Genomic DNA, 27841 nt, shown 5'->3' with positions numbered 1-27841 from the left:
ATAATGGGAGTGAATGGTACCTTAGATTTTAAAGCCCGAAAAAGCGCATCCATAAAAGTAATCCATACGACTACAGGGGGTTAATACAGGTTAAAAAATGTTTTTTAAATGAATCAAAATAACCATATTTATAACTTTATAAACTATAATCACTGGCTTCCGGTAACGGCTGTAAGAGAGTCTGTAGTTCCAGCGGAGGAGTGACCTCTGACCCCAGGCTCCATTCACTGCCATTATAAAGCTTGGAAGAGACATGTTCCTGTATTTGTTTTGACTAGTGTAATTGGCCATTCTTATGATAATAGATCTTACTTTAAATAATCTTGCATAATTAATTTTGTTTTTCTAGTTGATTCAGGTCAACTGATTTTCCATTTACCTTTAACAAAAGCATAGTAACCTTATATTTGTATATTCTAATTATTTTGCAATAATTGTAACAATTCACTAGTACCGTTCAAAAGGGTCGGTAAAATTTTTTATGTTTTGAAACAGTTTTGAAACATTTTATTTTTCAGGATTCTTGATGAATAGAAAGTTCAAAAGAACAGCATTTATTTATTTGACAGAAACTTTTGTGACATTATACATGTCTTTACTGTCCCTTTTAATTGATTTAATGCATCATTGCTAAATAAAAAAAGTGTTAATTTCATTCAAAACAATAAATCGCACTAACCACTAACTTTTGAACGGTTGTGCATGTTGTTTTTAAAGCTTATCGTTACAGAATCATCATTAATTCAGAATTCTTTCCTTGGTATATGAAAACGAGCAAGACAAAAAGAACATTTGAATCATATTTGTAAGGATTGATTGATTGTGATTCAGCTGGTTGGTTAGGTTCACAGAGTAGAAATCATTCTTGAAAACATTTTTAGATGCTAATGGAGAAAACGAGGCCGCTCACTGTTTAAGCTCTTTATCTGGATTAACTCTGATAGCAACTCTGTCCAACTGTGTCAGAAATCTGTCCAAATGCATTATGTGCTTGTCTGTGGGTAATAAGTCACACTGTACAGATAAATGACCCTCATGTGTTGAAAATCTCTTCACTCACTGTATGAAGATTGGGCTCGATGGTGTTTTAGGCCCCCAATGGCTCCTTAGAGGCAGCTAACCCTACCCTCAACCTTAAACCTACCCATCCCCTCACTGTCTGGAAGGCGCCGTTGGGGGCATAAAACACCAAGTGCCGAAGAGCGGCATCATGGGACAGGAACATTTTTCACTTCCTACTTTCATAAACGTTTGGTCTTTGCACAAGCTGTGCTCAGAACATTTGGGACTTTTAACTGAGTAAACAAAAGCAAACTTTCATACATTCACACAGAAAGCTGTTTTGCATTGTGCTAGCCTACTAAATCAAGTTATGAAACTTTAATTCATGCATTATCAGATGTACCTGAATATTACCTTTTCATCAATGCCATGTTGCTTTTGAGCTGGCTTATCATTCTTATTGGCATCGATGGTTCCATCAAGAACCTTTAACATCCATGGAATCTTTTCATTCCACAACAGGTTCTTCAGATTTTTTTTAAAATGTTCTTCATACCAAGAAAAAAAGTTCTTCATCAGACAATCGGCCGATTGTTTAAAACCGTCGATTATCAGTGTCGATTGTATCCTGTCAATCAAAAGGGTGCGGGAAAGCGTGTCAGACTGCAACTCATATTGTATGTGAATAAAATCTCTCTTTTGTTGGATTTAGGGCAAGTTAACGCAACAATACCGTTTTAACGGTTAAAAAATAGCGACGCTAATGCAGGCTTTATTTGAACCTATGAATCACCCGTAGTTCAAGCCAGGGTTGACTTGCCAGATCTGCGTTTTTCCTACATCACACATCATTTATAGCGCCTCCCGTCCAATAATCGCAGAGAGCTTTGTGTTCTGTTACTTCTGATAAGAAACAAAGTCTCAGCTTTCAAATTCTGTACATTTTATCACGAAATTCAAACTATAAATGGCGTTTTGACGCTCTTAAATGTGACGTGACTGACAGATCTCTAGCGCCTCAGTTAAGCAGCAGCGTGCAAGTATTTTTTATTCCACTTTAGTAAATTATATCTAGAAAAACATGCATGAATATCAGAAGGTATGTTGAAAGATACAGTACAACTTACCCAAATCCATATAATGACTCAATCTGTGTTTCAACCGTGGAAAGACGTCAATAAAACAGCTTGTGAACAATAACACTGAATGTTGCATTTACCTCAGGAAAGTTAACCAGTGTTCACAGTTCGTTAGTTAGCTATAAAAACACTAGAGAAGAGCTTATTTACTGTTAATTATATATGTATGGTTGAATAAATTTGCCATGAAGAAGTGTTTAGGAAAACTAGCTTACCTTATGTGCAACTGAGTAAACATTTTAAGCTTTTATTTGAGTGTAAATATCTGGAAATAAATAGCAGTTGAATATAATAGCTATGTTGTTAATTTTAACCTCTAATAATAGTAATGTAGGATAGGAGTTTGCAGCACTATTTGCAATATTTTTTTTTCTGAAGAAAAATATATCGGTATTGGCGGAGAAATTTTGTATCGGTGCATCTCTAGTCTATAATAATAATATAATAAATATCTTAACATTTACATAACCCTAACAAAATGTGAAATTTGTAAGAAATGTATATTATTATAATCGCAGTTGTAGCTGTGTCATACCCTCAATTCTGTATATGTTGGTCAGATGTGAATGTGGATGTTGTGTCAATAATGTGAAGCCGACTCAGAAACAGAATATACTGAAAAGCGCTTCATTGAAAAACTCTGCGTGAGTTTGAAGAGGTTTTCACTCGGGTGAGTCAGACGCCTTTGAGATATTTTCTACATCAGATGTTAATCTATTACCATCTGATCAAGCTGTAAAATGATTTATGCAAAGTGGAAATATTCAGATGTACGTTACCCATGGCAACCCATCGCCAGCACTTTAATGATACAAACAGCTCGATGTCTGTGGGGGATGGAAATGATGGTGTGTGTGTGTGTGTGTGTGTGTGTGTGTGTGTGTGTGTGTGTGTGTGTGTGTGTGTGTGTGTGGATTCATTCACATATCGCAGTTAGAATGAGATTAAATGGAGAGCAAATTAAGACTCTTGTTCAAATCTGCTTCTCAGATGTTTCTCATAAGAAAAAGATCCCAAAGATTATCGCATGTGTCATTATCTCAACAATGTCTCAAACTGTGGTCAGATTTGGAAAGTCAGAGATCTCAATATGAACTCAAACATTTCTCATTAATGTCTTCAGAGATCAAATGTTCTGAGGTGCTCTACATTCATTTTAAAGCCCTCCTCTTACTGTATGAATTTTGTATTAATTTTAAAGCCCTATACTCATAAATGACAACTAGTGACTAATTTATGTCTCTTTTAGGTCTCACTGAGTTTCCTGAGCCGGTCTGTAATGACCCAGTGACCACATGAAACCAGGACATTTCTTACAGTCATCTCTAAGTTATAGTCATGAGTGACCTGAAGCTCAACTCGTCTGATGGGGAGCAGATTACAGGTCAGCCCTTTATGAAGAAACACTCACTTACTGTACGGCCAACATACTTTTCATGTGATCGAAATCAGCAAGTTATGGATTGTATCTCGAGTACGTCACTTTGAAACCCAGTCTGGAGTTTTAGAGATCTGTTAAAAGAATAGTCATTTAGGAAGGCAAAAGGCAATTTCTGGTTCCAAGTGTTCAATATAATCGACACAAATGTTCATCAAAACATGATTTTGTGAATCAGGTTGATTGGTGTCCTACTACAGGGGTTTCTAAGGGATTCATAAACAATTTGAGAAAATTTGACTTAATGTGTTTAAAATGTTAATTAAATGTTATTAAACATCTGATTGTTAATACAATCGGCTTTTTAAAGACTGATAAGAAATCATAAGATTAATTGCAATTATAAAAAACGTTTTATTTTATTTTAAATAAAACCTGTTAATATCAGATGCATAGTCCTTTAAATAAATAGTAAATATGTAATTTAATACAATGACAATATAAAATCTTTTTAAAGACGGGCCAGAAATCATGAGATTAAATGCATTATTTATTTATTTTTATTAATATCCGATACATAGTCCTTTAAGTAAATATTTTCAGATAATATTTTATAAATGTGCTTTAGTACAATGGCAGATTAATGAATATTATGATGACTATTACAATCTGCTTTCTAAAGTCTGGTCAGAAATCATAAGATTAATTGCAATTATTTAAATGTATTTATTTGTTGGAAAAAAAGTGTTAATATCAGATGCATAATCCTTTAAATAAATAGTAAATATTTTCATATAATACTTTGGCTATTTGCTCTAATTCAATGTCATTTAACACAATGACAATATAAAAGACGGGCGATCATGAGATAAATTATTAAAAAATATTTATTTGTTTGTTGAAAAAAGTGTTAAGATCAGATACATAGCCCTTTAATTAAATAGTTTTCAGAAAATATTTTATAAATGTGCTTTAGTACAATGGCAATATTATTTATGATTATGAATAATATGATTACTAATTCAATCTGCTTTCTTAAGTCCAGTCAGAAATCATGAGATGAATTGCAATTATTTTCTTTTATTATTTGTGAAAAGGGTTAACATAATAAATTAAGATACATATTTTTAGATAACATAGCCGTTTAATTGAATATAATGACAATATACAAAGTTATTTAATTTTGGAAACAATTAGTTCATTTTATAATATCGCACTTAAACTGAGTTTTTATACTCAAATATATAAAATATTAAGTACACTGTAAAACAAATGAAATGATCAACAAGTTTTGGCAACATACGTTTTTACATTGCTATATCTCATCAAATTAAGTTAAGCAATTTTCAACTTTTTATAAGTTATACCAGAACTCAACTTTTTTAAGTTGAATTGACTTAAACATCCAAGTTTATTGTACTTAAAAATTTAAAGCAGCAACTTTTTTTTCTTTTCTTTTTTTTAACAGTGATATAAAATATAGTCTTATATATTTTGAGGGTTGGCATCCAAACCTGCACTAGTAGATCTGGTTGTGAAAAGTAAACTAAATGAAAAAGTTATTCGGGTAATGTTTCATTTCACAGCTGATATTATGCCTTTTTATTATCTTTTTTTAGAGCCTGACAGCCCCAGTCACCATTCACTTCCATTGAATGGAAAAGAGCAGCTCGGACATTCAGCAAAACGCCTCCCGTTGTCCTCGACAGAAGAAAGTCAGTCATACAGATTTCAAGCGACATGAGGGTGAGTAGAGTAGATATTTGAGTTCAATATTCCCGTCATCCATGAACAAGCTCTTATACTGTCTGTCTGTCTGTCTGTCTGTCTGTCTGCGCAGTGAAAACACAGACGGTTCTGTCAATCCTCTGTGTGTGTGATCGTGTGTTTCTTTTGTAAATAACAAAAAGAGCAGCTCGTCGTGTTCGATCTCACCTCCACCCACACACTCGCAACTTCTGCTCAACAGCCTCCACATCTACAACTACAACTACAACCCTTCCTCTTCCTCTTCCTCTTCCTCGCTGTCGTTCTGTGGGAGGGGGTGGCGTGGGATCTGTGGAACATCGCTGCTATAGACAGAAATATCTAAAGGAAGCACACATACGCTCACGGTTGTGTCAGCCTTCGTGTTATTGGCAGGGAAAAGCAGCGAGGATATTTCCATAGAGCAGCAGCAGAACGGTTTCATTTTTAGACACATCACTCCTCAGCTAACAAACGTGTTCTAAGAACATTCTCATCACGTTACACTCTTAGAAGAAAAGGTTCTATATAGAAGCTTAAAGGGTTCTGACAGACGCATCATATTTAGAACCATTAAAGGGGTCATCGGATGCGAAATTCACTTTTATATGGTGTTTGCATATAAATGTGTCTTTGCAGTGTGTGGACACAATCACCATACAATGAAAAAAATCCATTCACTCCTTTTTTTAAACTTTTTTTTATCATCCTCAAAAAGCATAAACATTCTTAATAATCAAGCCGTTTGGATTTTCTGAGCAATATTATGTCATATTGCTCATGCTCCACCCACGACCACTGATGGACTGTCCCGTATTAGCATATTTCCTGTATTAGCATATTTCCGCCCTCAGCCATTTGTATACTTTCTGCCAGCAGGTTGCCATGGCAGCACTTTATGTGTCTTGTGTCAATTCGCCCCATGGAAGAGAGGGGAGGGGTGAGCAGTTGCTCATTATCATTTAAAGAGACATACACTGAAACAGGCCACTGTGAACAGAGCTGTTTTTGAGGAGGTAAAAGTGTGTTGTTTTACACAACCATTGAGGAATTTTAACCAAAGTATGTTACAAACTTTACATGAAGACCGTAAAGAATCATACCAACTTGTGGAAAATGGGCAGCCGATGACCCCTTTAATTTCGAATTAGTATGATTAAGCGTGATTAATTGCATCCAAAATAAAAGTTTGTGTTTACATAATATGTGTGTGTACTGTGTATAATTATTTTGTATATATAAATACACACATGAATATATTTAAGATTTTTTTTTATGTATAAAATATTTATATATAATATAAATTATGTATGAATATACAGTATATACATGCAAATATTTCTTAAATGTGACCCTGGAACACAAAACCAGTCATAAGTCGCACGGGTATATTTGTGGCAATAGACAACAATGCATTGTATGGGTCAAAATTATAGATTTTTCTTTTATGCCAAAAATCATTAGGATATTAAGTAAAGATCATGATCCATGAAGATATTTAGTAAACTTCCTACCTTAAATATGTCAAAAAAAAAATTTTGTGAGTGAATGCAGCACAATCACGAACATACATGGACAACTTTAAAGGCAATTTTCTCAATGTTTAGATTTTTTTGCACCCTCAGATTCCAGATTTTCAAATAGTTGTATCTCAACCAAATATTGTCCTATCCTAAGAAACCAATCAATGGAAAGCTTATTTATTCAGCTTTCATGTGATGTATAAATCTCAATAAAAAAATGTTAAATACCCATAAGATTTTGTGGTCCAGGGTCACAAATGTATACATGTAATTATACACAGTACACACACACATATATTATGTGTAAACAAACTTTTATTTTGGATGCGATTAATCATTGCCCAGCACTAATTAATTTTGTTTTAATTCAATTTAATTGTAATTCAATTTTAGGAATTAAGCAGCACATAAACATATTTTATCGTAACCCCTTTAACATGAAAGAATTATGCAATAGTTTAAGACATTTCTCTTTATATAGAACCTGAAGGGTTCTTTAAAATTGAGCCGAGAACCTAGATATTTCTAAATAGAACCCCATTGAACCTTTTATTCTAAGAGTGAATGAAAAAATTATTTCTGAATGTTTAAAGTCTCCAGTTTTTTTTAAATGAAAAAAAAAAAAAAAAAAAAAACGTTCTTGGTTATGCGAACGTCAAGGAAACGTTCCGTTTTATAAATCTGCAAACTTTATGTGAATGTTACTTTGGAATGTTCTCTGAACGTTCTGAAGCTAGTAATCATATTTGAAAAGTGTTAGACGAACATTCAACTAAAACGTTTCAGAAAAAAACATTCCATGAATGATGTATAAATAATATTTTTGTGCTAACGTTTTGAGAACATTATTAAAGATGAAATAATTTGAACAAACATTCTAGTAATGTTACCTCACTTGTTTGTTCACCTTGAACGGTAGCTAAAGTTCTGAGAACGTTCCCTGTTAGCTGAGTGTGCTCAGATTATACTGAAAGAAAATACACTGAAAATATTTAGTGTAAAAAATGCATGCACGCACACACACACACACACACACACACACACACACACACACACACACACACACACACACACACACACACACACACACACACACACACACACACACACAGATACATACAAACACACACACACACTCACATACTCACACACACATGCATACATACACACACATGCATACATACACACACAAAATTTCACTTAGAAATTGCAAGTCAATTTCACAAATGATTACAAAGAAATATCAAGTAACACTGATTTTCTTTGTTTTATATACAACTTCAAATTATTATAATTTTTTTTGTGAATTTGTGTAGCAGTGTAGCAGTAAAGCAGTCTGGGATTGTGGTTGGGTGACATGGCCCTTGGTAAAGACCTGTAGCACTTTAAGGCTCACACACACACACACTTGCTCGTCATTGACTCACTGATGGGATGAAAGTTCATGTACACACAAACACACACACCACAGGGATGCTGCAGCGTATGTTGCTGGTTTTGCATTTTTAAGCTTCAGAGAATGCAAACGGTGTGTGTGTGTGTGTGGTGGTACGTCAGCGCGCAGTGTGTACTCCATCTCCACCTGGACGTCCATCTGCCTCCACAATCATCCACCGGACGCCAGAACCGGTCAGAACACCCGAGCAACAGAAACACAGTAGATCGCCGTAATGTGTCTTTGAGCAAACAATGAGATCAAATGGAGGCATTTGTCTTAGTCTCTGCCTCTCGAAAAACTCATCTCAAATGTGTCTTCACTAGAGGTTCACAAGAGCTTTCAACAATATTCTCAGAGTCTGATGTCTCAGAGTGAACTCAAATATTTTGTTCTGCTCTCCACATTACGTCATATATGCCAGTGTAATTATAGTCAGCTAAAACTAAAATCGTGAAAATATAAGAAATGTTAGCTGAAACAAAAATGTGTATTTAGATTTTTTTTTTTTCAACTAGTGTACTATACTGAAATAACTAAAACTAAATCTGAAATTAAAAATATAAAAAATATATAGACATTAAAAAAACAAATAAAAATTACAAAAACATTCAACAAAATTGACAAAAACTGAAAATACAAAAACTAAAAAGATTCTAAACATAAAACAACCTTAGGATCTATTGCCGAATCTGAAATATTATGTATTTTTAATATTTATTATGTCATAATATTTATGGTTTAAATTTCAAACATTGTATACTTTTTATTTTCAGACCTCTGTCTCTCTCTATAGATGGACGGACAGACAGACAGAAAGATAAATAGATAGATCGACAGACGATAGATAGATAGATAGATAGATAGATAGATAGATAGATAGATAGATAGATAGATAGATAGATAGATAGATAGATAGATAGATAGATAGATAGATAGATAGATAGATAGATAGATAGATAGATAGATAGATATTAGTGCATTATCATGTTGCAACATGAGGTGATGGTCGTGGATGAATGGCACAACAATGGGCCTCAGGATCTCGTCACGGTATCTCTGTGCATTCAAAATGCCATCAATAAAATGCACCTGTGTTCGTTGTCCAGAACATACGCCTGCCCATACCATAACCCCACCGCCACCATGGGCCACTCGATCCACAACGTTGACATCAGCAAACCGCTCACCCACACGACGCCATACACGCTGTCTGCCATCTGCCCTGTACAGTGAAAGCTGGGATTCATTGGTGAAGAGAACACCTCTCCAAAGTGCCAGACGCCATCGAATGTGAGCATTTGCCCACTCAAGTCGGTTACGATGACAAACTGCAGGCAGGTCGAGACCCCGATGAGGACGACGAGCATGCAGATGAGCTTCCCTGAGACGGTTTCTGACAGTTTGTGCAGAAATTATTTGGTTATGCAAACCGATTGTTGCAGCAGCTGTCCGGGTGGCTGGTCTCAGACGATCTTGGAGGTGAAGATGCTGGATGTGGAGGTCCTGGGCTGGTGTGGTTACACATGGTCTGCGGTTGTGAGGCCGGTTGGATGTACTGCCAAATTCTCTGAAATGCCTTTGGAGATGGCTTATGGTAGAGAAATGAACATTCAATTCACGGGCAACAGCTCTGATGGACAGTCCTGCAGTCAGCATGCCAATTGCACTCTCCCTCAAAACTTGCGACATCTGTGGCATTGTGCTGTGTGATAAAACTGCACATTTTAGAGTGGCCTTTTATTGTGGCCAGCCTAAGGCACACCTGTGCAATAATCATGCTGTCTAATCAGCATCTTGATATGCCACACCTGTGAGGTGGATAGATTATCTCGGCAAAGGAGAAGTGCTCACTAACACAGATTTAGACAGATTTGTGAACAATATTTGAGAGAAATAGGCTTTTTGTGTACATAGAAAAAGTCTTAGGTCTTTTGAGTTCAGCTCATGAAAAATGGGGGCAAAAAAAAGTGTTGCATTTATAATTTTGTTCAGTGTAGATAGATAGATATAGATAGAATGACAGACAGACAGATTGATAGATAGATAGATAGATAGATAGATAGATAGACAGACAGACAGACAGACAGACAGACAGACAGACAGATAGATAGATAGATAGATAGATAGATAGATAGATAGATAGATAGATAGATAGATAGATAGATAGATAGATAGATAGATAGATAGATAGATAGATAGATAGATAGATAGATATACAGGCAGATAGACAGACATACAGATAGACTGACAGACAGATAGATAGATAGATAGATAGATAGATAGATAGATAGATAGATAGATAGATAGATAGATAGATAGATAGATAGATAGATAGATAGATAGATAGATAGATAGATTAGACAGACAAACTGACAGACAGGTGGATAGATAGACAGACAGATATATATATATATACAGACAGATAGATAGATAGATAGATAGATAGATAGATAGATAGATAGATAGATAGATAGATAGATGGACAGATAGACAGACAGACAGACAGATAGATAGATAGATAGATAGATAGATAGATAGATAGATAGATAGATAGATAGATAGATAGATAGATAGATAGATAGATAGATAGATAGATAGATAGATAGATAGATATTAGTGCATTATCATGTTGCAACATGAGGTGATGGTCGTGGATGAATGGCACAACAATGGGCCTCAGGATCTCGTCACGGTATCTCTGTGCATTCAAAATGCCATCAATAAAATGCACCTGTGTTCGTTGTCCAGAACATACGCCTGCCCATACCATAACCCCACCGCCACCATGGGCCACTCGATCCACAACGTTGACATCAGCAAACCGCTCACCCACACGACGCCATACACGCTGTCTGCCATCTGCCCTGTACAGTGAAAGCTGGGATTCATTGGTGAAGAGAACACCTCTCCAAAGTGCCAGACGCCATCGAATGTGAGCATTTGCCCACTCAAGTCGGTTACGATGACAAACTGCAGGCAGGTCGAGACCCCGATGAGGACGACGAGCATGCAGATGAGCTTCCCTGAGACGGTTTCTGACAGTTTGTGCAGAAATTATTTGGTTATGCAAACCGATTGTTGCAGCAGCTGTCCGGGTGGCTGGTCTCAGACGATCTTGGAGGTGAAGATGCTGGATGTGGAGGTCCTGGGCTGGTGTGGTTACACATGGTCTGCGGTTGTGAGGCCGGTTGGATGTACTGCCAAATTCTCTGAAATGCCTTTGGAGATGGCTTATGGTAGAGAAATGAACATTCAATTCACGGGCAACAGCTCTGATGGACAGTCCTGCAGTCAGCATGCCAATTGCACTCTCCCTCAAAACTTGCGACATCTGTGGCATTGTGCTGTGTGATAAAACTGCACATTTTAGAGTGGCCTTTTATTGTGGCCAGCCTAAGGCACACCTGTGCAATAATCATGCTGTCTAATCAGCATCTTGATATGCCACACCTGTGAGGTGGATAGATTATCTCGGCAAAGGAGAAGTGCTCACTAACACAGATTTAGACAGATTTGTGAACAATATTTGAGAGAAATAGGCTTTTTGTGTACATAGAAAAAGTCTTAGGTCTTTTGAGTTCAGCTCATGAAAAATGGGGGCAAAAAAAAGTGTTGCATTTATAATTTTGTTCAGTGTAGATAGATAGATATAGATAGAATGACAGACAGACAGATTGATAGATAGATAGATAGATAGATAGATAGATAGATAGACAGACAGACAGACAGACAGACAGACAGACAGACAGATAGATAGATAGATAGATAGATAGATAGATAGATAGATAGATAGATAGATAGATAGATAGATAGATAGATAGATAGATAGATAGATAGATAGATAGATAGATATACAGGCAGATAGACAGACATACAGATAGACTGACAGACAGATAGATAGATAGATAGATAGATAGATAGATAGATAGATAGATAGATAGATAGATAGATAGATAGATAGATAGATAGATAGATTAGACAGACAAACTGACAGACAGGTGGATAGATAGACAGACAGATATATATATATATACAGACAGATAGATAGATAGATAGATAGATAGATAGATAGATAGATAGATAGATAGATAGATAGATAGATAGATGGACAGATAGACAGACAGACAGACAGATAGATAGATAGATAGATAGATAGATAGATAGATAGATAGATAGATAGATAGATAGATAGATAGATAGACAGTCCGATAGATAGACAGACAGACAGACAGACAGACAGATAGACGGATAGATGATAGATAGATAGATAGATAGATAGATAGATAGATAGATAGATAGATAGATAGATAGATAGATAGATAGATAGATAGATAGATAGATAGATAGATAGATAGATAGACAGATAGATAGATAGATAGATAGATAGACAGATGGATGTAATATACTTTGGATGTATGTCAACAATTGTCTTATTTTTACATTTTCATGTAGCCAATCAGAACACACAGTTCTGCTTACATCACTTACATACCTCACATCACAGTCTCGCACAGTCTTTTCTCTACTCGTTTAATAGTTAGAACCAGTAACAGATCAATGAATGTTTCGCTCAGCACTGGAGACACAATAATTCAGGGATTGCAGCACAAACCATGTGATCATGGGAGAATTTGATGAGAATATTTTGAGTTTGTGTTGTGATTTTGGACTTCTGATTGCAGACCAATCTGAGCACAGTTTGAGACATGTAATGTTGAAGACAGTTCCAGAACAACCGGCCAATCAGTGCTCTTGACTCTGCTTACATCACTTTCACACACAGACGCTGTGGCCATTTCTGTGGTTGTGACATGTTCAGTTTAACAGCTCGTTACCAATAACAGATCAATGAATGTTTCAGTCCCCGCAGGACACAGTAAACACCCGCATCATGTGACCGAGTGTGTTGTTGTCCCACAGTGAGTCTCTGAGAGAAATCCAGCTGTTTGAGTGAAAAGCTGAAAACAGCAGCATATGTGGTGTTCCTTATTTAAAACGCTCCCTAAACAAACACAGCAAGTGCAAGCGGACAGATGTTTCGCAATACCTGTGTGTGTGTGTGTGTGTGTGTGTGTGTGTGTGTGTGTGTGTGTGTGTGTGTGTGTGTGTGTGTGTGTGTGTGTGTGTGTGTGTGTGTGTGTGTGTGTGTGTGTGTGTGTGTGAACTTTACATTGCATTACATTACAGTGGAGTAATACATCAAACGATTCATCTAAAGAGGCAATAAACATGAGAAATTATATTAATACAAAGTTTTAGCCATCGTTCAGGATAGTACAAGCCAGAAATGGCAGGGATTACAGAATAATCATTCATCTATCCAACCATCCATCCATCGTTCCATCTGTCCATCCATCCACCGTTCCATTTATCCATCCATCCATCCATCATTCCATCTGTCCATCCATCGTTCCATTTGTTCATCCATCCATCGTTCCATTTATCCATCCATCCATCATTCCATCTGTCCATCCATCGTTCCATTTGTTCATCCATCCATCGTTCCATTTATCCATCCATCCATCCATCATTCCATCTGTCCATCCATCGTTCCATTTGTTCATCCATCCATCGTTCCACCGTTCAATCTATCCATCCATCCAACCATCCATCCATTGTTCCATCTATCCATTCATTCATTCATCATCCAACCATTCATTGTTTCATTCATTCATGTTCCAATTCATTCATTGTTCTGCCGTTCCAACCATCCATTGTTCTGCCGTTCCATCCATCTATCCATTGTTCTGTCGTTCCAACCATCCATCGTTCTGCCGTTCCATCCATCTATCCATTCGTTATTCTGTCATTCCATCCATCCATCCAACGTTCTGTCGTTCCATCGGTCCATCCAACTTTTCTGTTGTTCTATCCATCCATTGTTCTGTCATCCATCCATCCATTCGTAATTATGTCGTTCTATCCATCCATCCATTTCTTTGTAGTTTTGTGAATTATGGCATTGATTGTGTGTTCATCAGAAGCCCAGAGCCTGTGTGTAATTATCTGTTCAGAATGACCTGAATGGAGCCCCAATTAACAGACACACACTTGAGTTTGTTTCTTTCTCTGCTGAAAAGCATCTTGCAGCATTCATTCATCTCTCTGCCATTATCTCAAACAGACGCCGTTAATGTAAGACACTATTATACTGCAGCAGCTCATAACGAGGTCATTGAGATCATGATGTATGACTGAGAAATATTACAGTGGATATTACAGAAATATTAAAGTCAGACTATAATCAGCTGCTCTCACTACTGTATCTGACACAAAGGCCAATCATTATTTCATTTGAATGAGATTTGGAGGGGATAATTTATCATCATAGCTCAATGGTATATTTAATATGAGCGAAACACATGGTCAGAGTATTAATGTTATTTAGAAAAGAGTGCTAGGACTGCAATTATTATTTTTTCTTTGAATTTAACACCGAATGCACTGCATGTTCTGAAAGGAAAAGCACATTTACAATATAGGAGCAAACTGAGGCGTTTCATGCTAATGTATGACTGCTGTTTTCAACACTGGTTTCTGTGGTGTATTCAGGTTTCACACTGATCTGTGGGAAATGATGTCGATGTGTACATACTTGCGTCAGTCTCAACATAGACCAAAAAAAAAAAGAACATTACATGATCAGATTTGACCATGAAACAGCACTGTCATGAAATCCAACAGTTACATGACTACAATTAACTTGAAATCAAAACTTATGTATTTTAAAAGAAAAGTCACTGGTGTATAATGTGCATAATTCATCAGTGCATATTAAATTGAATAAGTCTCAAATTGAACATCTCAGATTGAGTATTTTTTTTGGAGAAATTAACAATCTGGCATTGGAACGACGTGATGTTGAGAAAATGATGACAGAATATCTCTTTAAATCTGTTGTGAATTCAATTCATGACGTCTTTGTTGTTCACATCTGTTCTTGATTTACTGTTTAATCAATGAAGGTTTATCTCATGATGAACTGTGAACTGAGCAAACAAACACTTGCAGATAACAAGAGTTCATGTTAAAGTCATCAGCTGAGATAAACTAACATATTCACGGGCAGTTATCAAGACTAACTTTCAAATGTCCGTCCATCTTTCTGTCATTCCATCCATCATTTGTCCTTCCATTCATCCATTCATCCATCCATTGTTCTTTTATTCCATCCATCCATCATCTATCCTATCCAATCATCCATTCATCCATCTATCATTCGTTCCATCTATCCGTCCGTCATTCTGTCGTTTCCATCCATCTATCCATCCATTGTTCTTTCATCCCATCCATCCATCTATCCATCCATCTGTCGTTCAGTCATTCCATCCATCCATCCATCGTTCGTTCTGTCATTCCATCCATCCATCCATCCATCCATCCATCCATCCATCCATCTATCCATCCATCTGTCATTCTGTCATTCCATCCATCCATCCATCATTCGTTCTGTCATTCCATCCATCCATCCATCCATCGTTCGTTCTGTCATTCCATCCATCTATCCATCCATCCATCCATCCATCTATCCATCCATCTGTCGTTCTGTCATTCCATCCATCCATCCATCCATCCATCCATCCATCCATCCATCCATCGTTCGTTCTGTCATTCCATCCATCCATCCATCCATCCATCCATCCATCTATCCATCCATCTGTCGTTCTGTCATTCCATCCATCCATCCATCCATCCATCCATCCATCGTTCGTTCTGTCATTCCATCCATCCATCCATCCATCGTTCGTTCTGTCATTCCATCCATCCATCCATCCATCCATCTATCCATCCATCTGTCGTTCTGTCATTCCATCCATCCATCCATCCATCTATCCATCCATCTGTCGTTCTGTCATTCCATCCATCCATCGTTCTGTCATTCCATGCATTCATCCATTGTACTGTCATTCCATCCATTCATCCATCGTTCTGTCATTCCATCCATCCATCCACCGTTCTGTCATTCCATTCATCCATCGTTCTTTAATTACATCCATCCATCCACCTATCCCATCCATCCATCGTTCTGCCGTTTCCATCCATCCATCCATTGTTCTTTCTTTCCATCCATCCGTCATTCTGTCATTCCATCCATCCATCCATCCATAATTCTGTTGTTCCATCCATCCATCCATCCATCCAAAACTAAGATATTCACTGGCAGTTATCAAGACTAACATTCAAATGTGTTGATGAATAAAGATCACAGTCAGTAATTAACCAGGACTGCATATCCATGAATTTCTTTTTTTTTTTATCAACATCAGTATTTTAATTTCAAATGTGTATGAAGAAAGTTGTGATCTTAGGAGCTGTAACTGTTCATCCTTATTCAACATTTTAATCTTAGTTTAAATATCGCTTTGGTGTGATTGATTATATTTTACATGTACAAATATCACCTCTCATTTAAATTGAGCTCATAAAAACTGCATGCATCACTGCATTAATAAATGAATCTGAAAATGTTAATATTCAAAGAATTTGGAAAATGTCACAATTCAGGACATGTCAGCTTTCTTTCTTTCTTTCTTTCTTTCTTTCTTTCTTTCTTTCTTTCTTTCTTTCTTTCTTTCTTTAGCACTCTCTTGAATAATATTGTAAAATTATTATTATTTTTACATAAGATTTTTCTTTAGTTATTTATTCATTATTTGTTTTTATTTATGCACAAATATCCTATTCAAACACTCACTTAAATTAAGCTCATACAACTGCATGCATTATAATTCATAGAAAATAAGCAAATGCTGCCAAAGTATTGCTTTTTTTATTGCAATTAATGTGACGTGTTTGACATTGAATTGCTGACCCTGCTATCTTTTCCTTGAATCGTTGAACTGTAAAAATAAAACAATAAAATTGATAAGGCCTGGGGTGAGCCAAAGTTGAACAGTTTGCGTGTGAATAAAGACTGATTAAATGGATTGTATTGCTTATATTCACTGATATGAAAATAAAACAAACAATATAGCTTACTCACTTCTAACGTCACTAATTGTCTACTTGATCATTTACTCGTCTTTGAATCCTTTTCAAATCGCCGTCTTTTCTCTGCAAATGTTGATGTGTATACTTTATTGATTATTAAATCTAATGTTATTTGTTAGTATAGGTTATCTGTTACTCATATGCTGACAAAATGTTGTTTGTATTATTATTGTTATTATATTTTCAGGCTGCTTTCCATCCAATGTCTCTCATGGGTCATACATCAGGCCATTTACAGACTAAACCGCTTCAGGCCCGATGACGACAAACCAGCTCTAAAGAAACGCAGTGTGTGTTAAAAACAGCGCTGCTTCAAACCCAATTACACCTGTCGTTTTCTCATCTCTTCTGCTGCCCACTGAAAAGGACAATAATCAGGAACGAATCAAACCTTGGTTTCGGCCCTGATGAAAGGCTCATTTTCTCTGCGTGCCGTCTATCCTGATCTGTTTTCTTCTCGATAGGGAAGCTTTCTGAGCGCGCATATCGCCATGGCAACTTTGTAATGAGACGCTATCTTGTGTGAATGAGTCTGCTGGGAGACTGAGATTTTAAAAACCTATGAGTGTGTGTGTTTGTGCGCAACGAGACAGAAAGAAGTAGATATTCGCACAGCAGCGGACAGCCAGCGTAACCGTCGCAACCAACACCTGACATGTCCAGTTTTGAGACACTCCTGCACTTCGAAGGCCACTACGGTCGGACTGAGCCATTGTTGTTAAATGTCATATATATGGAGAACTGTTCTTGTCGCCTAGCAACAATGACAGCCGCCGTTGACAAGTGCAGTTACGTTTGTACTGAACTTTTTTAAAAGTTATATTAAACTGTCTAAAAACAAAACAGGGTTCACAAGCTGTCTAGTATATATGTTCACCTTGTTCCATTTCTGTGTATAATAAAGGGTATATAAACTATAAATTGCATCCTAGTAAGTAGCTGTGATGCAATTGGCTTTCGAATGACGCAGCCTATGAATTTGGATGCTGTATTCGAAGGTCGATTGCGTCAAAAGCTGTCCAAATTCCTCCTTCGTTTTCCCGTGAAATGAAGGATACAACAGATGGATCTTTCACAGCCGTGCCTACCCCAGAATTCATTATGCGCCATTGACCACAGGATTTTTTTGAGAGAAATTGCCGGATAACACTTTTATATTAAAGCTTGTTTCTGCCACGGAATAAATTTTTTTTTATTAAAACATAATTGCGAGTTTATTTCTCACAATTCTGACTTTATAACTCACAATTGCAAGAAAAAAAGTCAAAATTGTGTGACAAAAAGTCGCAATTACCTTTTTTATTCAGTGGCGGAAACAAGCTTACATACTTTTAAATGTAAGTATTGGATTTCAACTTCTAATGATACAAATGTAAAAATAAGAAAATATATAAAGAGGTTCAAATGTTGACATATTACTGGATGCAACTTTATATAGTACTCTTTATACTTTTACGTCCTTCGAAGGATGCAGCCTCTGAATTGAGACCGAGAGTGAGTGTCAGCAGTGATGGGTGTGTGTGTGTGTGTGTGTGTGTGTGTGTGTGTGTGTGTGTGTGTGTGTGTGTGTGTGTGTGTGTGTGTGTGTGTGTGTGTGTGTGTGTGTGTGTGTGTGTGTGTGCATAGCAGTCAGATTATCTGCATTATCTGTGTCTTCTCTGCTCTCTGATTTCAGTTCCCACTGCTGAACAGCCCAAATAAATCCCAAAATAACCCACATTCCCAATCTCGCCTCAAGCTTTCAAAAACAAAGGGAAAATAATTAAATCCACTGCTCTGGTGAGATGCTGAGCTTCACACTGTGCTTCCCAGTTTGGAAGTGGGAATCTTGATTTTACACATAAATATATATATATATTAGGGGTGGAATGGATCGCAGTTGATCCGTGATCCGTACGGACCAGGACAGTTTTATGGACCAGGTTTTTGGAGCTTATAGTATGACAAAATTATTTGAATTGTGTGAATTTGAATTATTGACAAGTGTAATCTAACAAAATTTAATATTATGTGGATAGTAAAAGTTCTGAATTTGATTTCTTTAAACGAATATTGAACATTTGAAATGTAACGAATTGAAATATTTTTATGGCTGAATTTTATAGACATGTATCTTCAAACAGCTGTTTCTTTGTTCTGAATTCTCAGACTGCAAATATAGGCTACAGTTTAAAAAAAAAAATATAGATTCAAGTTTTCAAGATGAAGAAGAAATTTGGAACTAAATTCAGTTTTCTAAAATTCAAAACGTGGAAAATTCAGCAATTTCGTACAGAAAGTGGGTCTAAAGCCTGTTTTATACTTCTGCGTCGAACTGCCGCCGTAGCTACGTCGTAGGCTGTGTGTAGCGCGCGTACCCTACGGCGTACCCTGACGTGCACCTCTCCAAAAATGTAACAACGCGTCAATTCTACGCGGACACAAGCGCGGTGATTGGTCTGCCAGAACCCCTCCCTCGGGGTTTCACATGCTCCCTAGGTGCGCGTCAACGCAGACAACGACACAGAAGTATAAATTAAAACCAACACGTTGCCTACAGCATATAGGCTCCGGCGTAGGTCCGACGCAGAAGTATAATGAGGCCTTAAGGTCTGCACTGCAGTAGTTTTCTGCCACAAACATGGTGGTGGTTCAAGAGAATCTGTGTATATTTTGTTCAGTCGTTTTTTGATTTAATATTAAAAATTGAAAATGAGAAAACAGCTTGAATATTAGATTTCTAATCTGAAATAATCGTGAAGAATCATGTTTAGTGAGAAGAATCATGTTTAGTCATGTTTTGTGTGTGTGTGCGAGAGCAAGAGTGTGTGTTTGCGAGAGTGTGTGTGTGTGTGCGAGAGCGAGAGTGTGTGTTTGCGAGAGTGAGTGTGTGTGTGTGTGTGTGTGTGTGTGTGTGTGTGCGCCTCTCGTTGTTGTGTTTTCTCTCTGTGGTCTCACAGGAAGTGTCCGCCCTGCCACTGTCGTCCCCTGAGAGACGGGAAGAGACAAACACTATCAAGTTTACAACGACAACAACTGTAGGCAAACACACAATCAACTTTATTTGGCTTATATTTATTAAATACAAATGTCAATAAGACTTTTTAATGTTTTTGAAAGAAGTCTCTTCTGCTCACCAAAGCTGATTTATTTTATCAAAATACAGTAAAACAGTAATATTGTGAAATATTATAACAATTTAAACCTGTTTTCTATTTAAAATGTAATCTATTCCTGTGATGAAAGCTGAATTTTCAGCATCATTACTCCAGTCTTCAGTGTCACATGATCCTTCAGAAATCATTCTAATATGATGATTTGTTGATCATGGAACATATCTGATTATTATCAATGTTGAAAACTGTTGTTTTTTTTTGCTTCAGATTTTTGTGAAATATTTTTAGTGTTCAGGATTATTTGATGAATAGAAAGTTCAAAAGAACAGCATTTATTTAAGAAATAAATCTTTTGTTACTTTATAAATGTCTTTACTGTCACTTTTATCAGTTTGATGTATCCTTGCAGAATTTTTATTCAATTTTTTCTATTTTAGAAAAAAATGTCACTGACCCCAATCAATAGTTTCTTCTCTCTGCATGTCCCAAATATGTGTTTATGCCATCCAATTGAGTTATTTATGAGTTATTTATTTTTGTCATCTATTAAAGATAAGTCAGTATTTGTCAAAAACAACCTTCACACTGATAAAGCGTCAGGCACAAATAACCACTCCAGGAATCACATGACACACACAAACACAAAGACTTCAGTTGTTTACAGTCGAGTCTCAGTGGCTTACATTACACACATGAGCTCTGAACATTTCTATTTGCGTTCAAAATCTCACACTCAAGTCAAATCACAATTTTAAGCTCCTTCACGATTCCCATGAAAACTGGAGCGGCCTGTGAAAGTGAACTAAATTTACTTGTCATTCCGGTGTTTAACAATACGCTCTAATGAAATGACCCAGATAGCGTGTACTGTAACAGTACTAACCACATACAGTAATTAATGTGAAAATACCACGGTAAATAATGCGAGCACAAGACGGCTTACTCTTAGAAGAAAAGGTTCTAAATAGAATCTTAAAGGGTTCTGTCAGACGCATCATATATAGAACCTTAGAACTGAGGCAAGAACCCCAGAGTTCTATATAGAACCACACTGAACCTTTTTTTCCAAGAGTGAATTGAGGTAACATCTGGTAGAAGCCTTATTGGTTGCACAGAAGAGACAGAAAAGACCTTTGTTTCCAAGTTTCTTTTTTTGTTTTCGAATGCTTGACGTGTTTTATTGACTCACGGGTTCTTTTCATTCTTTTCATTGGTTTTGTAGGAGTGACTACCTGTAAACCAGAGGGGAGGATCTGAAGGAAACCAAGAGCTTCGCTGAAGGAAACGCTTCGACTGGGAAACATCTAAAAGTAGCAAAGACAAGGAGGTGATTCTGAAAGCATCTCGATGAACCTGAACATCAGTGTTTCGTTGTCTGCATGATTAAACATTCATCATTTAATTCACTGACATAACTATGAAACTACATTTGTTTTAATGCACACAAAAGGGAATCTTATTAAAATTGCAATATTTTATTAACAATGCAATAACAAAAGGCTAAGTTTTTAACAACACATTTTTTCATTTATGCGCAAGCAATCACTCACATTTACAGGGAAACAGGAAATAAACTCTATCTGCTGCGTGAAGTACCTATAAAACCGTTTCATCTTCATCTCTCTTCCTCAACTGATAACAATGTGATCTCATATTTCTATTGTCAAAAGGTTAAACATGATCAAATAATATATTCAAACAGATAGCTTTCATTTTTGCATGCTTTCCGGCACTTAAAGGTTGAGTAGGCAATGTTGGTCATAAACTATTTTTGTTATTCTGTTTGAAACTCTTCATAATAGAATAATATAAGTAGTCTAATTATAAAAAATAATAATGACATATATCTTGGAAGTCTCGGGCAAAAAAAAAAAGGTTTGTCCAATCATTGCATTCGGCTGAAATTGCCTATACTTTTAATCATGTCAAAAGAGGTTCAGAATAGTTTAATCTGTTTAAAATTAACAATGGTTATATGCCAGTTTATTATGTTAAAACTATAGTACAGGTACAGATAACTGAATAATAATTTTTTTAAAGGTTTCAGATTTTGTCATGTTTTTGAAGTCACTTAGACTGCATTTATTTGATCAAAAATACAGTAAAGTCAGTAATATTTTTTTTATATTATTACAATTTCAAAATAACTGAGTATATGTTGAAATGTCATTTATTTCCTTTATTTTTTTATTTATTCCTGTGATCAAAGCTGAATTTTCAGCATCATTACTCCAGTCTTCAGTGTCACATGATCCTTCAGAAATCATTCTAATATGATGATTTGATGATCAAGAAACATTTCTGATTATTATCAGTGTTGAAAACAGTTGTGCTGATTCATATTTTTTGTGGAAACCGTGTTTCATTTTTTCAGCATTCTTTGATAAATACAACAATAAAACGTTTGGGTAACACTTTATTTTACAGGGTCCTTGTTACATATGTTACATGTACTTACCATTTGTAATAAAAGTAAATTATGCATAATTACATGCAACTAAACCTCAGCCAAACTCTAGTCCTACCTTTACTCTAGAAAGTACATGTTGTTAATTATTGCTCAGTTCTTAAATGCATAATTACACTGTAACAATGCCACCTTAAAATAAAGTGTTACCAAAGTTTGAAATATATTTATTGTCACTTTTGATTATTATTATTAGTGTGTCCTTGATTAATAAAATTATTATTTTCTTTCTAAAACGGACCCCAAACACTTGAATGGTAGTGTGTTATTTTATGAGATATCAATTTATGAACTATTTAAGACACAAACACAGATGTATATATTGCTGCAGTTATGGTTTATTACATTCAGTATATTAATTGTCCAGTATTTCTGTGGTATGTGCTGCAACTTGAATGAATGCACAGAACTCCCACTAGAAATGTGGCTATTTTTACTGCTTTTCCCTCTGTGATTCACGCAGACCTTCAGAAAGAATGCAATAAATGCTGCAGGAAGCAGTGGGTGAAAGAAGAGGGGATCAGACAGAAGCTGAGACTGCAGGCCTTTGGTTCCAGCATTAGCACTCATGCACCTGTGAGTGAGTGAGTGAGTGAGTGAGTGAGTGAGTGAGTGAGTGAGTGAGTGAGTGAGTGAGTGAGTGAGTGAGTGAGTGAGTGAGTGAGTGAGTGAGTGAGTGAGTGAGTGAGTGAGTGAGCGACTGAGTGAGCGATTGCGTGAGCGAGTGAGTGAGTGAGTGAGTGAGTGAGTGAGTGAGTGAGTGAGTGAGTGAGTGAGTGAGTGAGTGATTGCGTGAGTGATTGAGTGAGTGAGTGAGTGATTGCGTGAGTGATTGAGTGAGTGAGTGAGTGATTGCGTGAGTGAGTGAGTGATTGCGTGAGTGATTGCGTGATTGAGTGAGTGAGTGAGTGATTGCATGAGTGATTGCGTGAGTGAGTGATTGCGTGAGTGAGTGAGTGAGTGAGTGAGTGAGAGAGTGAGAGAGTGAGCGAGTGAGTGAGTGAGTGAGTGAGTGAGAGAGTGAGAGAGTGAGTGAGTGAGTGAGAGAGTGAGTGATTGCTTGAGTGATTGCGTGAGTGAGTGAGTGAGTGAGTGAGTGAGTGAGTGAGTGATTGCGTGAGTGAGTGAGTGAGTGAGTGAGTGAGTGATTGCGTGAGTGAGTGAGTGATTGCGTGAGTGAGTGAGTGAGTGAGTGAGTGAGTGAGTGAGTGAGTGAGTGACTGTGCGAGCGACTGAGTGAGTGAGTGATTGCGTGAGTGAGTGAGTGAGTGATTGCGTGAGTGATTGAGTGAGTGAGTGAGTGATTGCGTGAGTGATTGAGTGAGTGAGTGAGTGAGTGAGTGAGCGACTGAGTGAGCGATTGCGTGAGCGAGTGAGTGAGTGAGTGAGTGAGTGAGTGAGTGAGTGAGTGAGTGAGTGAGTGAGCGATTGCGTGAGTGATTGAGTGAGTGAGTGAGTGATTGCGTGAGTGATTGAGTGAGTGAGTGAGTGAGTGATTGCGTGAGTGATTGCGTGATTGAGTGAGTGATTGCGTGAGTGATTGCGTGAGTGAGTGATTGCGTGAGTGAGTGAGTGAGAGAGTGAGAGAGTGAGTGAGTGAGTGAGTGAGTGAGTGAGTGAGTGAGTGAGAGAGTGAGAGAGTGAGTGAGTGAGTGAGTGAGTGAGTGAGAGAGTGAGTGATTGCTTGAGTGATTGCGTGAGTGAGAGAGTGAGAGAGTGAGTGAGTGAGTGAGTGAGTGAGTGAGTGAGTGAGAGAGTGAGTGATTGCTTGAGTGATTGCGTGAGTGAGTGAGTGAGTGAGTGAGTGAGTGAGTGAGTGAGTGAGTGAGTGAGTGAGTGAGTGAGTGAGTGAGTGAGTGAGTGATTGCGTGAGTGAGTGAGTGAGTGAGTGATTGCGTGAGTGAGTGAGTGATTGCGTGAGTGAGTGAGTGAGTGAGTGACTGTGCGAGCGACTGAGTGAGTGAGTGATTGCGTGAGTGAGTGAGTGAGTGAGTGATTGCGTGAGTGATTGAGTGAGTGAGTGATTGCGTGAGTGATTGAGTGAGTGAGTGATTGCGTGAGTGAGTGAGTGAGTGATTGCGTGAGTGAGTGAGTGAGTGAGTGAGAGAGTGAGTGATTGCGTGAGTGATTGCGTGAGTGATTGCGTGAGTGAGTGAGTGAGTGAGTGAGAGAGTGAGTGAGTGAGTGAGTGAGTGAGAGAGTGAGAGAGTGAGTGAGTGAGTGAGTGAGTGAGTGAGTGAGTGAGTGAGTGAGTGAGTGAGTGAGTGAGTGAGTGAGTGACTGACTGTGTGAGCGACTGAGTGAGTGATTGCGTGAGTGAGTGATTGCGTGAGTGAGTGAGTGAGAGAGTGAGAGAGTGAGTGAGTGAGTGAGTGAGTGAGTGAGTGATTACGTGAGTGAGTGAGTGAGTGAGTGAGTGAGTGAGTGAGTGAGTGATTGCGTGAGTGAATGAGTGAGTGAGTGATTGCGTGAGTGAGTGAGTGAGTGAGTGATTGGGTGAGTGAGTGAGTGAGTGAGTGAGTGAGTGAGTGAGTGAGTGAGTGAGTGAGTGAGTGAGTGAGTGAGTGAGTGATTGCGTGAGTGAGTGAGTGAGTGAGTGAGTGAGTGAGTGATTGCGTGAGTGAGTGAGTGAGTGAGTGAGTGAGTGAGTGAGTGAGTGATTGGGTGAGTGAGTGAGTGAGTGAGTGAGTGAGTGAGTGAGTGAGTGAGTGAGTGAGTGAGTGATTGCGTGAGTGAGTGAGTGAGTGAGTGAGAGAGTGAGTGAGTGAGTGAGTGAGTGAGTGATTGCGTGAGTGAGTGAGTGAGTGAGTGAGTGAGTGAGTGAGTGAGTGAGTGAGTGAGTGAGTGAGTGAGTGAGTGAGTGAGTGATTGCGTGAGTGAGTGAGTGAGTGAGTGAGTGAGTGAGTGAGTGAGTGAGTGAGTGAGTGAGTGAGTGATTGCGTGAGTGAGTGAGTGCTTGAGTGAGTGAGTGCGTGAGTGAGTGAGTGAGTGAGTGAGTGAGTGAGTGAGTGAGTGAGTGAGTGAGTGATTGCGTGAGTGAGTGAGTGAGTGAGTGAGTGAGTGAATGAGTGATTGCGTGAGTGAGTGATTGCGTGAGTGAGTGAGTGAGTGAGTGAGTGAGTGAGTGATTGCGTGAGTGAGTGAGTGAGTGAGTGAGTGAGTGAGTGAGTGAGTGAGCGACTGAGTGAGCGATTGCGTGAGCGAGTGAGTGAGTGAGTGAGTGAGTGATTGCGTGAGTGAGCGATTGCGTGAGTGAGTGATTGAGTGAGTGAGTGAGTGATTGCGTGAGTGATTGAGTGAGTGAGTGAGTGAGTGAGTGAGTGATTGCGTGAGTGATTGTGTGAGTGAGTGATTGCGTGAGTGAGTGATTGCGTGAGTGAGTGATTGCGTGAGTGAGTGAGTGAGTGAGTGAGAGAGTGAGAGAGTGAGAGAGTGAGTGAGTGAGTGAGTGAGTGAGTGAGAGAGTGAGTTATTGCTTGAGTGATTGCGTGAGTGATTGCGTGAGTGAGTGAGTGAGTGAGTGAATGAGTGAGTGAGTGAGGGAGTGATTGCGTGAGTGAGTGAGTGAGTGAGTGAGTGAGTGAGTGAGTGATTGCGTGAGTGAGTGAGTGAGTGATTGCGTGAGTGAGTGAGTGAGTGATTGCGTGAGTGAGTGAGTGATTGCGTGAGTGAGTGAGTGAGTGACTGTGCGAGCGACTGAGTGAGTGAGTGAGTGAGTGAGTGATTGCGTGAGTGAGTGAGTGAGTGAGTGAGTGAGTGAGTGAGTGAGTGAGTGAGTGAGTGAGTGAGTGAGTGATTGCGTGAGTGATTGAGTGAGTGAGTGAGTGAGTGAGTGAGTGATTGCGTGAGTGAGTGAGTGAGTGAGTGAGTGAGTGAGTGAGTGAGTGAGTGAGTGAGTGAGTGAGTGAGTGAGTGATTGCGTGAGTGAGTGATTGCGTGAGTGAGTGAGTGAGTGAGTGAGTGAGTGAGTGAGTGAGAGAGTGATTGCGTGAGTGATTGCGTGAGTGATTGCGTGAGTGATTGCGTGAGTGAGTGAGTGATTGCGTGAGTGAGTGAGTTAGTGAGTGAGTGAGTGAGTGAGTGAGTGAGAGAGTGAGAGAGTGAGTGAGTGAGTGAGTGAGTGAGTGAGTGAGTGAGTGAGTGATTGCGTGAGTGAGTGAGTGAGTGATTGCGTGAGTGAGTGAGTGAGTGAGTGAGTGAGTGATTGGGTGAGTGAGTGAGTGAGTGAGTGAGTGAGTGAGTGAGTGAGTGATTGCGTGAGTGAGTGAGTGAGTGAGTGATTGCGTGAGTGAGTGAGAGAGTGAGAGAGTGAGTGAGTGAGTGAGTGAGTGATTGCGTGAGTGAGTGAGTGAGTGATTGCCTGAGTGAGTGATTGCGTGAGTGAGTGAGTGAGTGAGTGAGTGATTGCGTGAGTGAGTGAGTGAGTGAGTGAGTGAGTGAGAGTGAGTGAGTGAGTGAGTTAATGAGTGTGCGAGTGAGAGAGTGAGTGAGTGAGTGAGTGAGTGAGTGAGTGAGTGATTGCGTGAGTGAGTGAGAGAGTGAGAGAGTGAGTGAGTGAGTGAGTGAGTGAGTGAGTGAGTGAGTGAGTGAGTGAGTGAGTGAGTGAGTGAGTGAGTGAGTGAGTGAGTGAGTGAGTGAGTGAGTGAGTGAGTGAGTGAGTGATTGCGTGAGTGAGTGAGTGAGTGAGTGATTGCCTGAGTGAGTGATTGCGTGAGTGAGTGAGTGAGTGAGTGAGTGAGTGAGTGAGTGAGTGAGTGAGTGATTGCGTGAGTGAGTGAGTGAGTGAGAGTGAGTGAGTGAGTGAGTTAATGAGTGAGTGAGTGAGTGAGTGAGTGAGTGAGTGATTGCGTGAGTGAGTTAATGAGTGTGCGAGTGAGAGAGTGAGCGAGTGAGCGAGCGAGTGATTGTGTGAGTTAGTGTGTGTGTGTGTGTGTGTGTGTGTGTGTGTGTGTGTGTGTGTGTGTGTGTGTGTGTGTGTGTGTGTGTGAGTGAGTGATTGCGTGAGTGAGTTAATGAGTGTGCGAGTGAGAGAGTGAGCGAGTGAGCGAGCGAGTGATTGTGT

The 27841-nt window shown here is 38.4% G+C and overlaps 1 long non-coding RNA gene across 5 annotated transcripts in view; it reads left to right on the top strand.

Annotated features, from left to right (window-relative positions):
• LOC309495383 overlaps nt 1–22164 on the top strand; it is a 29289-nt gene extending 7125 nt beyond the window's left edge. The window contains exons 2-4 of one of the 5 annotated variants that reach the window (XR_014204645.1): nt 3391–3525; nt 5139–5265; nt 21535–22164. This is a non-coding gene — a long non-coding RNA (uncharacterized lncRNA). Of the gene's footprint in view, nt 1–3390; nt 3526–5138; nt 5919–8999; nt 9064–17404; nt 18264–18892; nt 19811–21534 lie in introns of those variants that run through there. The other 4 variants (XR_014204646.1, XR_014204647.1, XR_014204648.1 and 1 more) reach the window with 4 other exon arrangements.
• The last annotated feature ends 5677 nt before the right edge of the window (nt 22165–27841 follow it).

Source organism: Leuciscus leuciscus, assembly GCF_965113295.1.
Source record: "Leuciscus leuciscus genome assembly, chromosome: 1".
Lineage (NCBI taxonomy): Eukaryota > Metazoa > Chordata > Actinopteri > Cypriniformes > Leuciscidae > Leuciscus > Leuciscus leuciscus.
The sequence above is the reverse complement of the archived record's forward strand: the minus strand, read 5'-3'. Positions and strand labels throughout refer to the sequence as shown.